At 35.4% G+C, this 25328-nt stretch overlaps 1 long non-coding RNA gene across 1 annotated transcript in view; it reads right to left on the reverse strand.

Annotated features, from left to right (window-relative positions):
* Positions 1–1960: 1960 nt before the first annotated feature.
* The window catches only part of LOC141579962 (uncharacterized), a 248228-nt gene continuing 224860 nt past the window's right edge, over positions 1961–25328 (reverse strand). The window contains exon 3 of the long non-coding RNA XR_012511953.1: positions 1961–1982. This is a non-coding gene — a long non-coding RNA (uncharacterized LOC141579962). The remainder of the gene's footprint in view (positions 1983–25328) is intronic.

The following is a 25328-nucleotide window of genomic DNA, read 5'->3' on the forward strand; positions in this document are numbered from 1 at the left end:
ATCAAACACAGAGCTATGACAAACATTCTTTTTTTTTTTTTATTGCATTTTAGGTTTTGGGGTACATGTGAAGAACATGCAAGATTGTTGCATAGGTACACACATGGCAGTGTGGTTTGCTGTCTTCTGTCCCCTCACCTGTATCTGTCATTTCTCCCCATGCTATCTCTTCCCACCTCCCCACCCCCCATCCCTCCCCCATTTCCCCTCAATGGACCCCAGTGTGTAGTGTTCCCCTCCCTGTGTCCATGTGTTCTCATTGTTCAACACCCGCCTATGAGTGAGAATATACGATGTTTGATTTTCTGCTCTTGTGTCAGTTTGCTGAGAATGATGGTTTCCAGGTTCATCCATGTCCCTACAAAGGACGTGAACTCATCGTTTTGATGGCTGCGTAATATTCCATGGTGTATATGTACCACATTTTCCCTATCCAGTCTATCATCGTTGGGCATTTGGGTTGGTTCCAGGTCTTTGCTATTGTAAACAGTGCTGCAATGAACATTCATGTGCACGTGTCCTTGTAGTAGAATGATTTATAATCCTTTGGATATATACCCAGTAATGGGATTGCTGGGTCAAATGGGATTTCTATTTTCAGGTCCTTGAGGAATCGCCACACTGTCTTCCACAATGGTTGAATTAATTTACATTCCCACCAACAGTGTAAAAGTGTTCCTATTTCTCCACATCCTCTCCAGCATCTGTTGTTTCCCGATTTTTTAATGATCGCCATTCTAACTGGTGTGAGATGGTATCTCAATGTGGTTTTGATTTGCATTTCTCTGATGACCAGTGATGATGAGCATTTTTTCATATGTTTGTTGGCCTCCTGTATGTCTTCTTTTGTAAAGTATCTGTTCATATCCTTCACCCATTTTTGAATGGGCTTGTTTTTTTCTTGTAGATCTGCTTAAGTTCATTGTAAATTCTGAATATCAGCCCCTTGTCAGATGGGTAGACTGCAAAAATTTTTTCCCATTCTGTTGGTTGCCAATTCACTCTACCAACTGTTTCTTTTGCCGTGCAGAAGCTGTGGAGTTTGATTAGGTCCCATTTGTCTATTTTGGCTTTCGTTGCCCTTGCTTTTGGCGTTTTGGTCATGAAGTCCTTGCCTACACCTATGTCCTGAATGGTTTTGCCTAGATTTTCTTCTAGGGTTTTTATGGTGTTAGGTCTGATGTTTAAGTCTTTAATCCATCTGGAGTTAATTTTGGTGTAAGGTGTCAGGAAGGGGTCCTGTTTCTGCTTTCTGCACATGGCTAGCCAGTTTTCCCAACACCATTTGTTAAACAGGGAGTCCTTTCCCCATTGCTTGTTTTTGTCAGGTTTGTCGAAGATCAGATGGTCATGGGTATGTTGTATTTCCTGTGAGACCTCTGTTCTGTTCCATTGGTCTATATCTCTGTTTTGGTACCAGTACCATGCTGTTTTGATTACTGTAGCCTTGTAGTATAGTTTGAAGTCCGGTAGTGTGATGCCTCCTGCTTTGTTCTTTTTGCTTAGAATTGACTTGGCTATGCGGGCTCTCTTTTGGTTCCATATGAAGTTTAAGGTGTTTTTTTCCAGTTCTGTGAAGAAGGTCATTGGTAGCTTGATGAGAATAGCATTGAATCTGTAAATTACTTTGGGCAGTATGGCCATTTGCACGATGTTGATTCTTCCTAACCATGAACATGGAATGTTTCTCCATCTGTTTGTATCCTCTCTTATTTCGTTGAGCAATGGCTTGTAGTTCTCCTTGAAGAGGTCCTTTATGTTCCTTGTTAGTTGTATTCCTAGGTACTTTATTCTCTTTGTAGCAATTGTGAATGGCAGTTCGTTCTTGATTTGGCTCTCTTGAAGTCTATTACTGGTGTATAGGAATGCTTGTGATTTTTGCACGTTGATTTTGTATCCTGAGACTTTGCTGAAGTTGTTTATCAGTTTCAGGAGACTTTGGGCTGAGATGATGGGGTCTTCCAGATATACAATCATGTCATCTGCAAATAGAGACAATGACAAACATTCTTAGGACATTTTCCTGAGCACTGGATAAAAAACCAAATAGAATGAAGGACAAACACTAACCCCATGATTCCTTTCTTCTGCCCTTCACTTGACCAGTTCTATGTAATATGTTATCTGCTGTAATATCCATCCACAGATTACACATGCTATCATGTACTAAAGATCTGTAATACATTTTTGAAGTATTGTTGATAAAACTACCTAAATTTTTAGACAAGAAAACAAGCTCAGGATGGCAAACAATTTCACAGATCTCAAAAAGGTCGTATTGAAGTGAAAAACTTATTAAATTATTTTGGAATCTTTTGATAATTATATAAAACCTTAATCTATTACTGAATATTAATGAATTTTTAATAAGGTTATAATTGTCTTTGTTCTAAATGTGTTTATACTTTACAACTCTACTCATATGAATGTTCAAAGTAGTTTACAATTAAAATACTTATATGAGACTGTTAACTATAAAGTGAGTCAGAAGAGAGAATCATACAGTTCAGTGGTTCTCAACTTGGAGCAATTTTGTTCTCCAGGGGACATTTGACTTTGTCCAAAGATATTTTTGGTTGTCACAACTGGAGCTGAGGGAGCTGGATGAGTGGATTGTTACTAGTGTATAGTATGTAGAGGCCAGGGTTGCTGGTAAATATCCTACAATGTATAGGACGGCCACTCCTCCTCCTTCAACAAAGAATAATGATGTAGAAAAAGGAACAATAATTCAACCAGAAAGCAGGTATAATTAACATTACTAACATTAAAGTTATCTTTTATTTTATTGCCTGGAAAATCACAATCAATAGAAGATCCCTAAAAACAATTTTGCAAAGATTATTGAAGTGTTCTCTATATACCTGGGTTTTCTGTTTTGTTATTGTTCTTGGCTCCTATGCAAAACCAAAACCTCAAGATAGTTCATCAATTGTAACAATAGTAAGGAGCCAAACTAAGGTATTTTAAGAGTATAACTTAGTAGGGGTATAGTGATAGTCCTTAAACTTCAATGTATACAAGGTTCACCCAGAAAGCTTCCTTAAGATACAGTTAAGAGATTACTATTTAATAGACATCAGCTCAATTGACCACATTTTGAGAAATATTAATTTAGTAGGACAAATGATTCAGTAAGCCTTGCATCAGTATTTCTCAAACCTGGACCATCAGAATTACCTGGGGAATGTCTCCAGAATAGATACATATGAGTATTCCCAGAAATTCTGATTTCAGTAGCCACTTGGGAAAAAACAATTGAAAGAATATCAGCATGAGAGGTAGGAGGAAGAGATGAGGGAAAGGAGAAGAAAATAAAAGCATATCAATCTCCTGTTGAGAAAGATGACTTAGGTATTGGTTAAATATTGACGCTGAATATAAAGTACAAATGAAATTTTCTGTTTTTAAAAGTTAGATTCTCTAAGAAAGATAGCAATGGTCTAGGATATAACTAAACAAAAGATAGAGGTTTAAAAAGTAAAGATTATACGTGTAACATTATACCAATAAGTTCAAAAAAATGCACAATACAATGAGAAAAAGTTTCAATGATAAAAACTAGCACAACATAAGTAGAATACTCGAGTAGACAATAATCCATCAAATATATTGAAATCACAACTTAAAAGTATGTCTTGGCCCTGAAAACTTACTAATACCTAATTCTTTTACAGATGATATGTACCAAACCTTCAAGAAACATGAAATTCCCAACTTATACAAATCATTACAGAGTATAGGAAAATAGAGCAAGCTACTAAATTTATGTTATGATTCACATAAAATACTGGAGTCAAATATAGCTAACGATAGCAAATAATAGCAAAATATAAGAAAAAATCATTTTCATACAAACATTGATAGCTTGTCTAGAGACTTGCATAATTAATTATAATATAAGAAAACCAATTATAATACAATAAGTATAGTAAGAAAAAATATGTCATTTCTGATAGACACAAAATTGACAAAATAGCTAGAAATATAACCAGCTAATTTTTTTCAATCCATGGGAAAATACAGAATGTTACTGAAGAATCTCTAAAAACCCTTTAATATGTAAAAATATATTCCATATTTGTAGATGCATAAACTCAGTATTTTGGCTGTCAATTCTTATTAATATATCAATTCAATTAATCCCAATACAATTTTTCATGGCAGTTGAAAAACCTAATTCCAAAATTCACATATAGGAGTAGAGCACAGTGATAGGCAAGACAATATTTAAAAATAATAAAAGATGGATTTTCCCTGTTTAACATTAAAGTATATCATAAGGTATTGTGATTAAAACTGTGTGGAATTGACTAAAGCATTAACAAATATATCAGAGGGATTAAAAAGATAATTCGGAAATTGACCATACGTATTTGGGAAATTAGACCATGATAGATGTAGCATTTCATATTAATGGAGAAATGACAGATTATTCAATAAGTACTTCTCAGATGATTGATTTAATAAAAACAGTTATATTAATCCATAACAATTATAATATTAAGTTCTGAATGAATTAAAAATACCTAAATATTAATGAAAATAAAATAAAATAATGGAAAAAAGTATAAATGATTGTGTTTATGTCCTTGAAACAGGAAAGACCTTGGGACAAGATACTAAAAATTTATAAATTTGGTTGTCTCAAATGTTAGGATTTCTGATTGATAATATACAATACTAATCAAATAAGTAGATGTGGACATTCTAGTAGAAAATACTTGCAATGTAATGACAAAAGATTTTCATCAATAATATACAAAGAATTCTTACAATTCAATAAGGAAAGGACAAGTAGTACAGTAAAAAATTAGTAAAAGAAAGGTATGATCCATTCATAGAAGAGAAAATACATATGGCCAATGCAGGTACATAAATGAATTCAAGTTCACTAATATTCAGGGAAATATAAATTCAAACAATGTATTTATCTACCAGATTGTCAAAATATTAAAACATTTAAGGATACCAATTGTTTATGAAGGTGTAAGGGAAGTTTAAAATTTAAAATGTACATAAAACATTTCTACTAATAATTGAGCATGTACCCTAAAAAGGTACTATGCCTGGGAATAAGGTGGCCTGAGTAAAAATGTTTGTGACAAAAGATGGAAACAACTTATTTCTTAGGATTACCAGTATTTTATCAATATAAGTATAAGGAGTCAACTATTCATATATGAATATTAAGCATTCAGCATAGGAAGCCGTTAAAAAAGAGGACTTGGACTAGCAGTCAAATGTGTAAAAACCCTTTACTGAGTTATAAATGCATGTTTTAGAATTATATATATATACACACACACATATATATGTATAAATAATTTATATTTTGCAGAATCACAGAGCAACAGTATTGATTTTTCATACATATATGTGTGTGTGAATACTTAAAATCATCTGATGCAAGGAGCAGCAAACTATGGCTTACCTGGTTTTGTGAGGTCTGAGTCCTAAGAATGGTTTTTACAATGTTAAATGGTTGGGGGGAAAATCAGAGAAAAAAAAAAACATTTTGAAACCCATATATAAAGTTCCAGTTTTGTTGTGCATAAATAAAGTTTTACAAGAATACATCTACGATCATTTGTTTACATTTTGCCGATGGCTGCTTTCAGTCTCCAATGGAGGAGTTGACTATAGTAGGTAACAGAGACTATAAATATACTTGTAAATAATTAATTCGATTAGAATTTTATTAACGGTACATACATGCCTAAAATATTTACTCTCTGATCCTTCATGGAAAATGTTTGCTGACCCTAAGGGATAAGCACAAATTATAGTATCCAAAGAGGGTTTCACCTCAGCAGTTGGTTTTAAAATAGAATAAATTCAGCCTAGGTGACAAAGCAAGACCCCATGTAGAAGAAGAAGAGGAAAGAAGAGGAAGAAAAGAAAAAGAAGAAAGAAAAAAAGAAGACGAAGAAGAAAAAGAAGAAGAGGAAGAAGAGGAGAAGGAGGAAGAAGAAAAGGATGAAGAGGAGGAGGAGAAGGAAGAAGAAGGAGAAGGAGGCGGCGGCGGAGGAGAAATGATGCTCTCATTGTACAGGTTGGATTTCTGAAGCAAACCAGATAGTCTTTAAAAAGAGAGAAATCACTTATATAAGCTGAAAATGTACAGGCTCAATGCAACTTAATTTGTGGCTTGATTCAAGTTACATCATCAACAAGATCCACATCTGGGCTCCACTTCCCTGGGCTGTCTCAACTAACAGGTCCAGATTTTTTCACAAGAGAACTGCCAACAGTTCCCGGGAACTTGAATTCTCTATTCGAATCCAGAAAAAGAAGCTAGCATCTTCATCCCAGTGATTGTACCCAGCACATTCCCAATTGGGGAAAGAGACAGATTTGTAGGGAGGAGTATTTTTCTCATTACCCTTGTTTAGAATTGCCAGCAGGTCATGTTAAAAAATTAATTAATTAATTAAAAAACTCAACTCCTAGTTTCACTATTGCTTTTATTTTTTATTATACTTTAAGTTCTGGGGTACATGTGCACATCGTGCAGGATTGTTACATAGGTACACACGTGACATGGTGGTTTGCTGCTAACCCTCCCCTAGGTCCCCTACCCCCTAACAGGCCCCAGGGTGTGATGTTCCCCTCTCTGTGTCCATGTGTTCTCATTGTTCAATACCCACTTATGAGTGAGAACTTGTGATGTTTGGTTTTCTGTTCTTGTGTCAGTTTGCTGAGAATGATGGTTTCCAGGTTCATCCATGTCCCTGCAAAGGACATGAACTCATCCTTTTTATGGCTGCATAATATTCCATGTGCCACATTTTCTTTGTCCAGTCTGATAATGACGGGCATTTGGATTGGTTCCAAGTCTTTGCTATTGTAAACAGTGCCACATTGAACATAGGTGTGCATTTGTCTTTATCATAGAACAATTTATAATCCTTTGGGTATATACCGAGTAATGGGATTGCTGGGTCAAATGGTATTTATTTCTAGATCCTTGAGGAATTCCCACACTGTCTTCCACAATGGTTGAACTAATTTACACTCCCACCAACAGTGTAAAATCGTTCCTATTTCTCTACATCCTCTCCAGCATCTGTTGTCTCCAGATTTTTTAGTGATTGACGTTCTAACTGGCGTGAGATGATATCTCAATGTGGTTTTGATTTGCATTTCTCTAATGGCCAGTGATGATGAGCTTTTTTTTATATGTTTGTTGGCTGACTGCATTGATGGCCCAAATAATGATCTCTCAAATGGCCCTTTGCAAATGTGACTTTGAAATTCTCCCATCAAGAGGTGGATTCAATTTCCCCACCTCTTGAATCTGGAATGCCATTCTGACCTGTTTAACCAACAGAATATGGGGGAAGTCACAGTGTAACAGTTTCAAATTTAGGTTTTTGAGTTCATGTTCTACCACTGTCTCAACACCCTGCCTCTGCCATTAAGAATAAGGCTGGTCTAGTCTGCTGCACGATGAAGGACAATGTGGAAAAGAGAGGAAGCACCCCATTCTCCAAGTGGGCTGGTACCTGATTTTGCTACCGAGCCCTACCTATAAAGGCAGAGCTGCTACTCGACCTATGGCTGATCAGAAATACAGGGGTCCAGGTGAAACTAAAAGAGCGCCCTTGATGCCATAGACACCTGAGCAATAAACGGTTTGCTATGCAAACCAATTCACCTCATCTATGATATGCACTGACCTTTCACAAATTAGCTTTTTCTTAAAATAACATGTTTAGTTTTTACATTTCTCTCTTGCAAGTCCTTAGTTAAAAATAAACATTTTATTTCAGTGAATCTAACAAAAAGTAGGAGATTAAGTGGTCATCTCTAATTTTTGGTAAAACGGGGGTCATCACCTTGGACCTACTTTGGGTCAGCATTTTTGTACTCCTTAGAAAAAGATCTGTGCCTTTCTCTTGTGTGTTTTTTGTTGTTATTTTTCTTGTTCACTGAGAATAGACAAGTAGCCAGAAAAAAATATTTATAATTTTTTCTAACGTCAACCTTCAAAAAAAAAAAAAAAAAACAAAAACAAAGAAAATAAATAATGCTTGTACTTAATTCCTTTAGGAATTACTTTAGGAATTTAGGAATTACTTTGTTTTCCACCTGGGATGTTCTTGACAATTTCAATTGGAATTGGTTTTAGTTCTATTCTCACAACTGTTAACTCTTAGACCAGTATGTGACTGAGCATCTTCCACTTTAATTGATCTAATTTGCACGTATAATTTTGATGGAATTATTCATTGTAAAGTGCACCTCTGGGCCTTACAATAGTCCCCCTTTTTTTCCTGTGAATCCATTGCATTAATTTACCTGCAAATTCCTCCTTTCTCTAGGGGCTTCTCTTGGTTATGTAAATACTTTTGGACAGATTTCTCATTACAAACTGTTCAGAAATACTGTGTTCTCTCATTTCTTTCCTGTTTAGATTGGGAATAGGTTTTGGAAACTTCAAAGTTGCAATTTTTAATGACTTTTTTCCTGATAAATTGGAGATTTTTGTTATCTCTCTGATTCATTAATAACATAAAAGTAATAAACACTAAAATGATGATTACAGCATCCTAGTCCTCAAGATTCTAGTTTCACTTTCAACACAATTTAATCATGGTTTCCAAGATACATTAGCAATAAGATACAAAGTTTTAAATATAATTTAACAGTGATTTATTCTACAATCCACTAGTTAGAGTAACAATCGAGGACTGCAAATATAGGAAACAGTTGTGATGGCAACAAATTTCTTTATTATTAATCTGTATAGCATCAGTGTTCTGAGGTCACTAGTAGTGGATCTAAGATCCTTGAATTGAGACCGTCTAACATCCTTGCAAATAGGCTAAAGTTCATGGAGCTCATCACATGATGATTAAATATATTTAAACAGTCTGCTAAATATATTTAAATAGTCAATATAGCTCATATACGATTGCATTATTCTTTAACTATCTGTTCCTATGCTTCTGTTCTTTCTAGTCTGTGTGTAAGGATCTGCCTGAAATACACTGAAATATAATATATATTTAATTAATGTTTGAGAGAGAGAGAGAAGAATGTTAAATATTTAACATTACATACACACACACACACACACACACACACACACACACACACACACGTCTTACTCAGATCTTAGTCTACCTTTTCAACTCTTGAGGTCTAACTAGTTTTTACTGGCTGGAAGGGAAAGAAGAATGAACACAATTCAGTTGTTTGTTGTTTCTTTCCTTCCCTCCTTCCTTCCCTCCTTCCTTCCTTCCTTCCCTTTTGTCCTACCTGCCTTTCTATCTTCTTTCCTCTCTCATCTTTTTCCTTTCTTCCTTCCTGCCTTTTTCTGCAAAGACAAAGTGTCTTGAAAAAGGCTCTGCATATATAATTCTATTATGAATGTTAAATATATTACCACACGGTCAAAAAAATGGGTAATTTTGTTTGTAGTACAGAATTACCCTGATTTTATATACAACTAATCAGACGTGAAGATTTATAACTGATTGATTCTAACAATTTCTGATCTAAGAAAACAACATCATGAGGCATTAGCTATGCTTAGTAAAATGCACCTGTACTGAATAAATAGGAAACTGTAAATTGTTGAATTGTCCTCATAGTGCCTTCTGATCTATATCAGATTATATCTTGAAATATTAATATTCTGGCTGACAATGTGGTATGACTCATATAGGCTGAATTGAATATGGATGAGTTTTATTAAGGAGTTGAATGATTTGCAGCAAATAAACAGCTTCATAAATGTTGATGCTTATTCCTGAGACAGATGTAATCATCAGGAAGAGATTCAGCCAATGTATGTATTAGGAAGGTGGCAGATTGAGGTATTGTTGGGTAGTGGCTATATTTAACTTACTTAATGCTATAACGTCATACTCTGAAATAAGGGCAAATATCGAAGAGAAAATCTTCATGAACCTAACCTTTACTGGTCTGAACATAACCTGCATGTTAAAATGTGTTATCTTACTGTCAGTCACAAAGAAAACTCAAGACAATTCTTCCATATGGTGCTGTGCATTTAATTCTCTTTAACAGAGCCACCCTAAGTATGTACAAAGTCAGTGATGAAAACAGAAGCTATTTACTGTGATGGTGTTAGTCTTGAATCATTTATCACTGCCCATACTCAACAAAACTGCTGGGGCCAGATCCTTCTGATACGTTATTACATTGGGAAACTGTCACCTTGTTTTCTGCATGCAATAAAAATGAATTCAGAATCTTGACTTTTATATCAACTTACTTCTTCTTTGGTAAATGGTCATCTTTAATTTTGATTATGTAGAATAATGATTGCAATGAGTTTGAGGCTGCTGTTTCTTTTCTGCCCCAAACTTTTTATCACTCATATGCCTTTGCTACCCTTCAGCCCTGCTCCTTCATCTGAGTACCACAAAAATGCCAGGAGAGCATGTTGACTTTCTCCAACGTCAGCTTGCTTCCAACTTTATTCACACTCCAGTCTGTTTCCATTACCTCCTCTACTAATCTAGCCAGAGTCTAGGTCTACCTTGACCACCTTTCTCTATAATGATTACAACATAGATGTGATGGAAATAAGGCTGGTGGTCATACTCCCATAGTTCATTATTGGAATGAATGATTTATGTAGTGTTGTCTCAGATTATAATGCTAGCCCTAACCAAACATGTCATGAAAACTTGGTTTTGTGAAGCTCTGTTTTTATTTTATTTATTTTTTTGTTCCTCTTTTTTCCTCTCCTTTTTTTTTTTTTGACAAATGAAAAGGAGAAATGTTTCATAAAAAGCATAATTTTTAATCCCCTCTTTCTTTAGTAACAGGTTGTTTCTCCAATTTAACATTTATAATTCTCTTAGCACTTAATTGTCCCTGCAAGCCTGCCAACAGCAAAAAAGCAGGTAATTAAGAGGGTAAAAATTTAAGCCAGAGAAAATATGCAAAAGGATTCTATTTCTGATAACTAAGAATCAGTGGGGTAGTTACTGTTGCCTATAATTTGGTAATATAAGATGTCTATTTAAGTCATTAATTCTGACACAATATCCTGAATTTGAGGGAAAGTTTTATTTTGGTTGAAGGTTAAAAATGCTGCCTAGTAGCATTCCAGGGCCTATGAGTTGCATATTGGATTTAAGCTATAATTTATTCCTTTAGGAGCTGACAAAATTTTAAAGATAGAATTCTGCTGCAACTGTTGCACATTTTAAACATATGTTAATGGAAGCTGATGGTTACTAAGCATCACAGAAAAATTTACTGTGTTTGCGGGCTTGTGAAAGTGCTGAGGGCAGCAAGCTGAGAATAAACTCTTAAATCTGAAAGACAGAGAAATAATTACTTGTTTGCCTCAAAAGTGTGTGGAATAAATATGTGTGGAATTATTATGCTGTGTGTAAGTAATTTTGTTCTCTGATTGGTGTGTGTACGACGAAGAAATAAATAAAATCCAAAGGGGAGCAGAAGACAAGTATATAGAAAAATGCTATCTCCCCAGGATCACTGCAGTGTGTTGTAAGGAAAGATGGATCCAGCCTCCAGCAACAATCATGAAAAAGAAAATTATCAAACAAGTGGGACTAAGGAAATGACTTCTCTCATAGACGCAAGCCTCTTAGATCATATGGGATGACTCAGGCAATGATGATTTTCATGATGATAGCTGCCACTAACTGAATGCTCACTTGACACCAGGCACTACTAACTCATGCCATCCTCACAATAATTCTGTTGAATAAGTTCATACATTTGTTTATTGTACAGAAATTGAGGTATATAGAATTGATCTAGGCCACTTGGAACTAGTATTTGAACCAGTCATTCTGAAGCCCAGACCCATATTCTTTAATACTTTGGTACATTGCATCTATGAAAAGTAGTAACAAAAATAAAATACACACACACACACACACACACACACACACACACACACCTCTTTATATCAACAGGTAAATCAATTGCATTATTTTTCTCATTGAAATTGATATTCCTGAACTTGATAAACCACTTTATTTTGAGTGATTTTCAAAATCCAGATTCAATTTTCCACAATGAAGCATATTCTCGAAGAAGTTATGTAACTACTGTAGGAAATGCTGAAGGAGCCATTACAAAGGGGTTTTAAGCATTTTTAGATATAACTGGGACCCCCAACATGACAACTATAGAGACAAATGTACTGAATGTTTGCAACTTATATATTGGTTTTATAATTAGCCATATTATCTTAGAGTCATAATTTTTAGAAAAATTGTTTACAAACACTGAGGAAAAACTATACAATGTATTTAAAAGAAAATTCTAAATGTACTAAAGTTGTAAGTAGGAAAAGAAAAAGGAAAACTATAGTTAAAAGCTAATAGAATAAAACCTTTGAAATCTTTGTTTAGAGAATTATTGCTTTTAAAAAGTTACATTTTTTAAAAACACAAGCATATGAAGGGTGGGAATTAATAAGTTGAATTATATCAAAATTAATTAAATATTTCATGGACACCCTTAGATAATGTTGACAGACAAGTGACAGACTAGCAAAATATATCTGCAATGCCTAAAACTTTCAAGGATTTCATATCTAGAATATTTGAGGAATTCCTGCAAATCTAGTAAAACATAAGCAATCTAAAGCAAAAAAATATACAAAGGACATAAATAGGCATGTGAAAGAAGGGGAAATACAGATGGTTAATACATACATGAAGAGATTTTTCAAACTTAAAACCAAGGAATTCAAAATGAAATAAGATAAACATCACATTAAGAAAACTTAGAAAATGTAATAATATGACCAATGCTGTAGACAAGGATAAGAGGAAGCAAGAGCCCTCGTCCAGATCTGTTGGAAGGATAAACTGGCACAGCCATTATGGAAAGTAGTCCACATATACTTATCTCTATCAATCAGCCATGGTTGCATTATAATTCATTATAGAACCCAAAGGGCCTACAACGGTAGACACTTATTCCTCATGCCACTGTGTGTCTGCAAGAGCAGCTCACTAGTCTCCACCAGGCTCTTTTTAATCTGCTGCTGCCAGTCAGCTCATTAAGGCTGGACAAGGCTGCCAGTCTGTTTCAAACTGTAGGTTCGTCTAGTCTGAGCTCCTCACTATTGGTTGAGTTGATGTCTTCCCCGGATGTTTCTCATGGGGTGTGTTCTCATCATGGCAATGGCAGAGGCACAAAAGGGCAAGTGGAAACATGGGAAGGGTTTTCATACCTAAGCTTGGAACTGGCACACTGTTTCTTCTGCCCACACTCTATTGGCAAATCAAGTTATGTGATGGGAAGCACACCCCACTTTAAGTGGGCAGAACTGTCAAGTTACATGAAAAGAGGTATGAACATAGGGAGGAGTGAAAAATTGGAGCGATCATTCTGTCCTTCAGAAACCAAACTGATCAGAGTTTCGGTGACACTTTAGTGGTCTGAGAAACTAGTACAGGTTCTCTGAGAGTATTAGGAATTATTCTTCCTCTAAAATACGAAACAAAAAAAAAAAAACAAAAAAACACAAGAAAGAAAGGAAGGAAGGAAGGAAGAAAGGAAAGAAAGAAAGAAAGAAAGAAAGAAAAGAGGAAAGAAATTAAGAAAGACTAAAGGAGGAAGGAAGGAACCGAAAGAGATAAAGAAAAGAGGGAAAACAAAAGGGTAACAACAACTTTTGTTGGCATTGCAGCCCATGCTGAGAGAAATCACTGAAGAGGCAGGAATTGGAAATAGACAATACATGGTTTTCTGCTTTATCATCTCAGTGTCACCTAGCACAGCCTCTGAAATTATTAACACCTTTTTTTTAACATCTTAAACACCTTTTCTTTCAGTTACAAACTCTCTTTATTTGAAGAGCTGATTTCTCTTGGTTAAAAAAACCATTTTTAATCACTGTTGAAGAAACTGTAAATTGCCAGGGCAAATTATAAAGGGCAATCTGACAGTGTGTATAGTGTTAAAATGTTAATATTTTTAATGCAATAATTTAACTCTCAAGAATTTTTCTAATTCACATTTCTAAAAGAATAATCAAATATGCACAAAAACATTCACCATAATGTGATTGTAATAGCAAAAAATGAGAAATAGCTAAATGAGTAATAATAAAGCATTAATGAAATTATGGCATTTTTGTTTAATGGAATGTTATTTAGTCACAAAAGCACATCTTTAAAACTATTTAGTAATATGGGAGAAACACTACAAATGTGTAAGGAAGCAAGTTATAAAAATAAACCAAGATTGAGAAAATATATTTAAATATAAACAGTTTTTATTTCTGGGTGTGAAACTACATTAAAATAACTTTCATTTCTTTCCCTTCCAAATTATCTTAAGTGACCATGTGCTGCTACTAAAGAAACAAAATAAATAATATATGCACTATATATAGTATTATAGAACTATAATACTATATTGAACAAATAAGTTAAATGTTGTTGAAACGAGCAATTTAAATAATTAGTAGTAACTCCTTTTATCTGTTAAAATGTTATATTTTGATTCCTCTAAGCAATCTTTAAGAATGGAAAATTTTGATATACATTCAACCATATTTTAGAAAATTTCCAGCAGTGTTTGAAGTACATATCCTACCTGGATAGAGGGGATTTGGTTAAAAGAAACCGGACAAATTAATAGTGGATTTCACACCCTGAGAGAATTAAGGGTATTAAAAAGGCAATAAAAGCTATGTTTCTGCACAACACAGTCAAGTACCTTGCTCAAAAGGGCATTTATTTTAATTTACACACCAAGACTCGGGATGGATTCACATTCTCATTCACTGCTCTCAGTATCCAGGGCACTTCCCGAGCACCAGGAGTGCCATGTTGGTATGTTTAATAATAGATAGCGAAATGAAGCAGCTCACTTCGGAAATTATGACGGGAATTTAGCAAAATAAATAAAGGCAATGAAGGCAATGATCATAACCTATTAAATGCTGGTCACCTTCTTTTTTCTCCTCTTATCTCTTCCCCAAGGTTCTTAACAAAGTACTCCCAACAACAGGTAATAACTACACTCAGCCATGTAACCACCTGCAGAATTTCTCATTAGCAGAGATCACAGTATATTTTCATTTGCAAGAACCAATTCCTTAATCCTCAACTTAGAAAATGAGCCACTCACTATAACAGACCCAGAACACAGAGTGTCGACTTTTCTTGCTTATAAATAAATGGTAGGGACAATCTAGCTTGATTTCAAGAGATGGTGCTTTGAGGCTCAACACTGCTGCCAGATTATGAAGGTGCTGAGAAAAATGAACTCCTGTCCTGTGTATTCTTTCCCCTGCTTTCAAGAGTGTTTCCCAAGTGAAATGTGTGGATTCCTGGGTTCCTCAAAGAGTGTATGAATGAAACAGAAAGTATTCCCCATTCTTTGCTCCATCAAAACCATGGGCTTGCCTCTCCCAGGACTGGGATTGATCACTGTGCCCCTTTTTAAGAAGTTTGCATGAGGAAATGAGCAGAGCATGAAACAGAGTAGCTGGAAAATGAACTAACATCAAGGCACCAACAGATCAAATATTTTCTGTCCCGAAACAAAAGGAACAATATTTTCCCTCACTCATTCTTGGTCAATACCAGTAAGAAATCATAGGACTGGGGTTGGATTACTTTGTGATCTGTCAAAAGAAACTAAAAATAAAATCATTCCACATTATGGGAACACTTGAGTTGTATTTTCATACAACTTTCCCAAATTGCAAGACTTCTGCCATGGAAGAAACACTAATTTACCAAGGACTCAGAGGCCTGGAATGTACAATGGCCCATTCAAACCAGGAGTCAACATTCAGATTGGTGATTCAAGTAAGTGCCAACACTCACTAGAAGGCATAATGTTTTCCATCATAAAGGCCATAAAAAGTTATACACATTGCTCATAAAAACGAGACGGATCAAGACTGACACTGGGGCCTAAAAGTCAAATGGAAGTCAGCTATGATCTCTTACAATTTATTTTTCACTCTTAGTAAATTAAAATACAATCATTATACTAGGTGAACGCAGTCTACATCCTCTAAAATGCCATCTTCATTTTTTCAACATTGTCTTGGCATACTTTTATAGTTAGGGTTGAACATCATCTAGTGTAGAGATACTGAAATGGATTAAGGCTTGACAAATAGAAAGCTAGAGGGGGAATAAAAGAATCACCCTGAACAAGAAAAATAATCAAAGACACAGAGGGTGGGAAAAATATCTGTTTTCTACCTCCAGTACAATCAGATAAAAGAATTTAACTGGCAAAAAAAGAAAAAAAAAAAGTTTGACTTAAACATCTTGAAGATCTTCCTGTTTTGTCAGCTGCTACAATATCCAACTTTTAATAAGAGCTAAATGCTTTAGATGCATCACAAGTATAAATTTCACCTTCACAAATTGGGGAAATAAAGAAAATGTGATTTTCTTTATTTACGTAATTATCAGATCTCTGATCTGAGCTCCCAGCCTACTTCAGTAAAGCAACTTAATAATGTAATTTCTGATTAATTTTTATTCCACTGCCATGATTTGTTGGTTAGTTCACGCCTAGAGGGTCAGAAATCCTATAGTTCAATCTTCCTTTCAGGGTTTCTATCTCTCCTGCTACCCGAAAGCCTACAGGGACAAGAGCAGATGAAGTATCTCACATACTCCTAATCTTTCGTTTGGTCCAGACAATATCTCCACTCCTTCTTCCAGTGCCTGGCTTGGTTTTCAGCCTCCTAGAATTTCTCCCTGTCCACCTGCAGTCCTTCCCTGAGCTCTCTACCCCACAGCCCATCTGCAATGTTCCCTGAGTCAGAAAACAGCTGAAACCCTCTGCTATACTTTGAACATTAACTGACTTTTCGGAGTGCATGCCTTTTTTATTTCCAGCCATTTCCCATATCTAATATTTATTCAAATTCCATCCGTTCCTCAAAGCCCCAAATACTTTCCTCTGATCCCTTTAATCAGGAGGAACTTTTCTGAATTCACAGTCTGTCTCTCTCCCACAGCCTTTGTCACTTTCTGCGGGTGCAAATACCCAGCAGGCATATGCCTGTGCAGGTAGCATCCCTGTTGACTGCTGGTATCTAATCTTTGGTCCTGTGTTTGTCACAGTTGCTTCTTGGCTTTATCCCACTTGTTGTTTTACATTTTTAATACCACTTCTGCCTTCTGCCTGAGGTTATAAGTTATACTCATGCCTTCCTCTCCTATCGTACACTCCTTGAAGAAAGGCAAGTGTTTGCACTTAGTAGCTCATTCAGTGCTCTGCACATAGTAGACAATCAAAAATTGTTATTAAATGAACTTCTGGTAAAACTAGGCAAAGGCCATAACATTTTCAATGGCATAAGAATGAAACAGGCAGGCATAAGAATGAGGTAGTCTTCATCATGAGTATAGAAATATAACTTACTTGCCAGCCTAACTCCCTTCTGTCTACTCCCGAATGCCCGCTCGAAGTCTCACCATTTTTAATTTGAAAAGAGAACCATGGGGTATTGTGGTTTTAATTTGTGGGGAAAGAGGAAAATAAAATTATTTAAATTTTGCTCTTCTGCCACTGACAGTTAATAATATCACTGTCATCATGCAGTGCACATTTAAAAGACAGTTGAGTGATTCTATCCATCTTTTCCCCAGTTTAACAATCCGTTTTAATTTCTGTTCCCTCTCAGGAGGATAACTCAGCAGCCACTTTGTCACTTTTGTGCTCCTCTGCTACCCTGATATAAAAGCAGAAATAGTAAATACAGTATAAAAATACTGCAGTTCACAAGGACCAAATCAGAAGAACTTCATAAAATCTGTTGCACACCTGATTGTATAAAGAATTGATCTTTGTTTCCTAACCATTCCATGAAAACAAAATAAATGAAAAAATGAGCCACTTCCACCTTATTGTAGATACTAAAAAACAGCAACAACAGCACCAAAAACACATTTTTATCTGTGGAGAAGACTCAGTTTGTGAAAATAGAGAACACCAAAAAGTTTCTGAGGTGTGGAGGTTAGTTGGTGGGCTTTTCTCACCTCCTAGCTAAGAGACTGGTGTTTACATACTAGCTTCTTAGGACATGGATTCAGTATCCTGTCTTCACAAAGTAACTAATAAATATTTGAAGTACTCATGAGATCATTGGCATAGTGCTGAGACCATGAATATTAAACCCACAAATGCCAGATGACTGCTGTTCAGGAAGTCACCAATTTAACACTTAACTTTGGGGTTATCCATGTTTAAATGGCTGTTCTGCTACTATCACCCGCCTTCAAAGCTCCTGAAAGAGCTGCAACCCCCATGTCATCCTCAGCCTCCTGGATACTTAGGGCTCAGAGGAGTTTAGGGTTTGATAAGGTTCAGAAAGCTCAGTGTCTGGAAGAGACTGGATTCTGGGTTCAAGTTTATAGACATGATTCTCAGAGTATGAGCCACAATCCCTGTGCATTGGAATTTCCTGGATGTCTAATGAAAATGCAGATTCTTGTTAACAACACCAGACCTACTGTACTAGAATCTCTAGTGGATCAGCTCAGGAATCAGCATTTTTAACTCACTACTCATGAATCATTTTAATTTCTTTAAAAATCACCACCTTAGAGATACCATGTAAACTGCAGATTGCCTGAGGTACCTTACAATTCCAGAAAAATGAACTTTCAGCATAAATAATTCTACTGACAATTTCAATCAAAACACCAAGGCATTATTCCAAAGTAGGGCTTCAACCTGTGTAAAAGCTCATGACATTTTAAATCTGCAAAAATATATTGTAATGAGTTAAAGATACACTAAAATTAAATTTCCAATGATCTCAATGCAATTTACTGATGTATTTAAAGAATATGTAGATGATTCCTTTGTTTTCCAAAAATCCCAAGCAAAGAAGCTCATTCAGCTATTGTTAAATTAGAAACCCCAAACCAGAGTAACCCAAGTGACAATTCAATCATGATGAGGTCTGAGAAGGAGTTGGCTGTCTTTGACTCTGATAGAACAATGTTATTCAAGTAACTTTTATGCAATTCACACATCTGTAGTGACCATTCCAGACTTATTTTGAGAAGCCATGCATGACAATGGCAATACAAACATATATTCCTATCTAAAACTAAATAGAAGAAAGAGGCTACTGTTTTACTTAGAGCTGAAGGGTTCTATTTTAGGGAAGAATTGAATTTTTTGTTTTTCAAATGACACATTATAAACATCACTTAGAGCATGTCCTTGTTCTGTTTTGTGTAACTATTAGTTTCTTCAAGTTAGTTAGTGATTGCTAGCAATTAATTAGTAGGGTTAACTTTGTTTTTATTGGTCAGCCTGGTAGTAGTGATTGACAACATTAATATAATTGCTTTATTTCTCAGGAAACCTTGGTGTAAGAACCTAATAGTACTCAGGAAACAGTTGTGAGCTAAAGAAAAATAGATTATATACTTTAGAGTGGGCCAATTGTGTTAACATGCTGCCAGGGTTTTGATAACTGAATTAACTGCCAAGGCTCCCTTTCCTTAGGTAGCTAAGAGCTTATTTTTCTGTCCTTGCCCTATACCTAGCTTGATGATGAATCTTCACAGAGACCAGAACAGAAGTGGTTCTGGGATCTTAGGTATAACTCCTACCTCACTGTTTCAATTATCGTTACAATCAGCACATAAGGAAATCATTTATAACCAAAATTGGAAAATCCAAAGTTTAGTGGATAAGTTCAATGTCTTTCATGAGAAATCAGAGACCAAAAGGAAAGGGAGGACAGGCCTACTCTGCTTCTACCTCTCTAAAGTTCCAGGGAAATTGCATACGTTCTCCTCTGTTTGTCAGATGTGAAACTAGTACTGGTGATGTCCCAGAACAATTTCAGGCCTGCCTACAGTGTTATTCCCAAAGATGTCCTTGTTCAAGAGCTCCTAGGAAATAAAGATAAAACCTGAGGACCAGATACATCTTGAGACTGATAGAGAGTTCCAGAAGTTTCTCTCTTTCAGTACTTTTTATTGTAGTAGACCTATGCCTGAAAAATAACTTGTCCTTTATTATAACCAACCTACTCCTTCTAAATGGCTAAATTAACTCTTTAATAATTACCAAAGCTGGTGAAATTTTTAAAAGTAGTTTCTCTTCTAGTTCAAACAATTGAGGGAAAAGTGCAGGTTTTGTTTGAATATTTGCTCAAAATGATATATAACTATTCTAATGTTCAAATGAAGGTTTCAAGCTACTTATGACAAACATGTAATTGCAGATCCCTTTCCAGTAAGGACAATCATCACCACTTACTCAGTTCCAGATAGTTTTCAAGGTAGCTGAATATGTTATCATCACTTCTTGTAACAAGCTGGGAAATTATAGCCCAGTTTAACAGATGAGGAAATGAATTGATAGGATAAATTACTAGTACAAGATCAGGCTGATCATAGAAGCAAAAGTCAGGTCTCTCTTGTTCCAAATCCCATGTCCTTTGTGCTACAGCAGGCTTCCTCTTTGCAGAACTCTCCAGATTCCATTTAATCTTCCTGCTCAAAGGTGTCGTTGTTCCCTTTACTACGCTTTAACTGTTATGGATTTGGGGTTGCTGCTGGTGGTAGCGCTATCAAACAGAAAAATATCATGAGACCTATCACAGATCTTGTGCCAGCCTCTCTGGGTCTGAATCTTGGCTCCACCCTTTGCTATCTGAGTGTCCTTATGTATGTAACTCAACTTAGTGCCTTTATTTCCTCCTCTTTAAAATGGAAATAATAATGGCACTACCTCACATGGCTGTTGCAAGAATTAAATGAATGAATTCAGTGCTTCTCAAACATCAATATGCATCTGAATGGCCTGGGAATCTATTAAACCCGACTCCAAGAGCTGAAGTGGAGCCTAAAATTCTGCAAGCAGGATACTTAGGACAGTGAATGACATGGAATGGGTTTTCAATAAATGTTATCTATGATCATTTAATGATCAGATAAGGGAAGGTCTTTAGGAGAAAATATTAATTTCATACATTCAAATAAATTTTTGAGATAATGATGATTTAAGAGATCCTGTATTGTGCAAGCCACCCACCATGCCAGATCTACAAGGATTCACTTTTGCAGATCTGAGGAGTCAAGCATAGGCCACCATTTTTTTTACTGGGTATGGTATAATTTTCAAAATGCAATTAGGAATGTGGCTTACTGTAATGTAGCCCCTTAAAGAGCAATTTATTTATTGAACAAATATTTATGGACTATATGTCAGGTATCAAACCAGGCACTGGGAATACTTGGCCATACCATTATTTTAAACTTTTCATCCATAGAAAATATAGTCTATATTCCCTAACACTGATTGGAAACTAACTGGTTGCAAAGTGGGTGTTATAGGGAATATTTGTCCTTCCTCTAATTCTGTGTTCCTTTTTGCTTATCTATCATTTTCTGTTTATTTTCCCACTTTCAATCTGTTTAAATACAGCCCTCCTCTGAACAATTTCTGAGCATATACCCTGTCTTATCCACCCCACACATTTTTACAGTATTGAGTTAACATATAATATACAGCTTTTAGTATTGTGTGCTGGAAAAAATAATTAACAATTAACTATAAGTTATTTATATGTTCTACATTGTTTTCAAAATGTTCCTATACTATCACAAAATAAAATTTTTCTTGTTCATGTACTTTACATGTTTGTGAGCAAATAAAGGAGGACTTGTAGACAAAATAACCTAAATTTAACTTTTTAAAAAAAGGACTATTTTATAACCATGTTTAATTCTATGATATAAAGGTGTTAGAATATCAGCTGAGAGCAAAATCCCAGGATGTCTGGCTTGATGGATACCTTTCTTATAAAACATATGTATATTAACATAGTTTGCACACTTTTACATAGCTATCTTATATCAGCTAATTCTTGTGGACATCATACTTGTATTATTCTCTTGGAGGTAGTAATAATGGTTTCACATGTTAGGAAACTCAGCTTGATAACAGCATTTCTAGGATTTTTCCCATTTGCTTTAAAGCTACAGATTTTTGGCATGTGTTCTGATAAATGCTCAAAAGAAAGCAGTTGTTCCTAATTAAACCCATTTAAGTCACAGATCCCACTGAGCATGTGATGCGTTTATGGATCCTTTCTCCAGAAAAATAACCACATGCTCATACCTGGAGATTGCAGGTACACTCTTAGTAGATTTATAGACTCCCCAAAGTACATCCATCCAATAACCTTAGATCGAGAGTGCCTACCGCAAGAGCTCTCCAGCCTGTCTATAAACATCTGTGTATGTTACAGCATAACCCTTTCCTCTCTGAGCCATTCATATTAAGAAGGTGGGAAGCAGTTAGGCACCCAAAACTGTAATTGACACAAGAACCTAACTCATATGATCTGACGTCATGGTTTTGTGACCCATGGAACAGTTCTCAAGGAAAAAAACATAAGAGTGAATAGTGGATGCTTATCAGGCTTCTTCAAGGAAGGGCTCTGGGCATATCAAGATACACTTATGCATGTACATAGGATTACGGAAGTGACTGCCACCTTGATGCCACTAGCACTTTCCTCTTTAGAGATGGAGATGTAGGTACAGCTGTGATGGTAGACGAGAGAAAAACACCTGTTTGTTATTACAGAAAGGATTCTGACTCAGAGCCAGGAAAGCCAGTTGTCTAATCCCAACTGCTATTAAATACGTGATCCTAAGCAAGTCGTTTTATTTCCCTTGGCTTAAGTTTACTAATCTGTTAAAATTGTGAAATGGCATATGACTTTCATGCATCAGAGTCTTCTCTGAGTCTAAAATCAAATAACTGGTATAAGGTTTTTTGGGAAAAAATGTATCTATAAATTTTCACAAAATCACCATACATTAGGAACGTTTTCAAAAATAGCATCAAAGATGTTAGAAGGACCCTTTTCAAATCTTACCATTGACTCATTTTGCTATGGCTACTCTTATCTTTACTACTCCAATAGTATAGGGGCAAGAAATTTTATTGCTTTGATGTTCAAATTTTTCTTTTTCAAACCAATGGCAACTGAATGCAACTCCTCTTACATAAATGTAGAGCTATGAAGTTATTGAAAGGAAGTCCCTGTGTTTTTAATCTCAATAATTTACTTTCTTACTAAAGCCCTAAAAGGCTTTCCAAATAGGTTAAACTAATTTAGAGAGAGTCTGAAGAAAATGTTGAATGTATAATTCATTCTGATTAATAAATAATGTTTAAACATAGAAAAGTGCCTCTTGGATGAGAACCTTTGATTGTTAAAGAGTTTCAAACTTCAAATGCAAGTTTGTCACTCTTTTTAAGAAAAAGAGATATAGCAGAAACTCTTGCTTTTACTTCAAAGTGATGCTACACTAATGGACAAATAAATTTTACATTGTTCCATTCTCGTGTGTTTTTATTGGACCTTAGAAGATATAGAAAATTCTGATTGTGTTACCTTAATATAATAAAAGGCTTTTAAAAGGTAATGACTATCACAGACCCTGTTTCTCCAATTCGGTCTTCTCTGCTAATTCATCTAGTTGAGATTCTCCGTAATTATATAGCATTTAGATTCTCTTCTCAATGTACTCACTGCTTTTATGTCAACTGCCAGAATTCTTGAGGGCAGAAAAAGCTAGGCCTTTATTTCTCTTTACTGCTTCCTTGCTAATTGCTTGAAGAGTACTATGAAGACTTTTAAAAATTCCTCTCACTTTGAGGTAAGCCTTTATAAAGGTAGTTATAATGTGGAAAGCGGAAACTTGTGCTGAGAATGACATTGTTTCATACAAATGTCAGTAATTATTAATTCATAGAAGATTTGTGAAGCAGTGGAAAGACCTGATAAGCCTCATTTCCTTGGCCACATTCATTTTTACCCTGGAATATACATTTTGCTAATTACTATTTAAAATTGCATTTGCCTTTTACCCAGTCACAATCATGTTCATTTTAATTAGCTCAAGTTTGTGGGATGTACAAATGTTTCCCTATTCATCAAGATGTTATTGGAACAATGCTGTACAGAGTCTTAGGCATTCCTGGGAAGGAAGAGTTCTGTATAACAGATTACAGGACACTATCCCAAATGCATGTACCTAAGAAGTCCAAAAATATATAGCCCTAGAAAAATAACTTATTTCCAAGCCACTTATCACTAAGAATTCAGCAATTCCAAGGAGTAATTACATTAACCTACACTGCTCTCTAAATTTGCTCAACTAAACCTCCAGGAACACAAAGTGCTGTTTTAATACAGTACTGCATTAACCCCAAAGACTGTTCAATTGCAAGTTATGTTTCTTTCCAGTACCAGATTTTCACAAGTTGCTTTCAAATGCTTGGAATATTCTCTGAGACTCCCATGTGCATCCAAAGGTCAAAGAATTGACATTTCAATATCAGCAACATGACTTCGGAAGCTAGCAGAAAGATAAACACTGTGAGTCACTTGTCCAATCTTGACAAGTAATATGGCTCATGCAATCTGAGGCATCCCAAGTGAAAACAACAGATGTTAGTATCTGCTTTGGATAAGAGACCCTGGCAGGTCATAGCCAGCATAAAGAATGAGCATCTTAAACTCCCTAAAAAAGAGCTATCAGGCTAAGAGGATCTAAATCCAGAAATTATAACCACCCTCAGAATTCATAACACAAACTCTGAAAATGAACAAAATTAAATGCCAGTCTTTGGAGACATTTTCTGAACCACAGATATTTTTGTGCCAATAAGTGCTTCAATTGAGTTTTAAGTAGATTTGGACCAAGAATGGAACCAAAGAATTTTTAATGAAGGCTTTAACAGGGTTTACATTTAACTTAATAATGAAACTTTTTCCCAACCCTTCCTGAAATGTTCATTTAAAACCCATATATCCACTCAAATATACCTTTCTAAAACAAGACTTCTGAAATAAATTCTGATTAATTTTAAGCTTTTTTAGAGCAAAGAGTTTTACTCATTTATCTGGTTTGATGGCTTACTCAATTCCTATTTGTTGAATAAATTATGCTTTCAATGCCATTTTCTTTCCAAAACAAACAAACAAAAACAAAGAGCCCCCCGACCCCATGCCTATCCTATTCATGTCAAAACTCTCCTTCAGTCCTGTTTTCCACCAGTCTCCTGCACCATTCTGGAACTTATTTCCCTATGGCATTCTTGCTACCCGGATTGTGCTCCCTCTGTCCCTCTGTCTTCTCTGTCCTATTCACCATCAAATTCCAATTCAAGTCCTACCTTGTCAATAAATTATTTTCCTACTGCTTAGCCCACAAAGTTGTTTGTATGGTTGTTTCACCATCAGAGTCCAGCAGTTCTCATGTAGCTCTTCTCTACTTGTCAAACCTGTGTTCAGTTTGTGATACAATCAGAGGGCAGATTTC

Source organism: Saimiri boliviensis, chromosome 10 (genome assembly GCF_048565385.1).
Source record: "Saimiri boliviensis isolate mSaiBol1 chromosome 10, mSaiBol1.pri, whole genome shotgun sequence".
Taxonomy (NCBI): Eukaryota; Metazoa; Chordata; class Mammalia; order Primates; family Cebidae; genus Saimiri; species Saimiri boliviensis.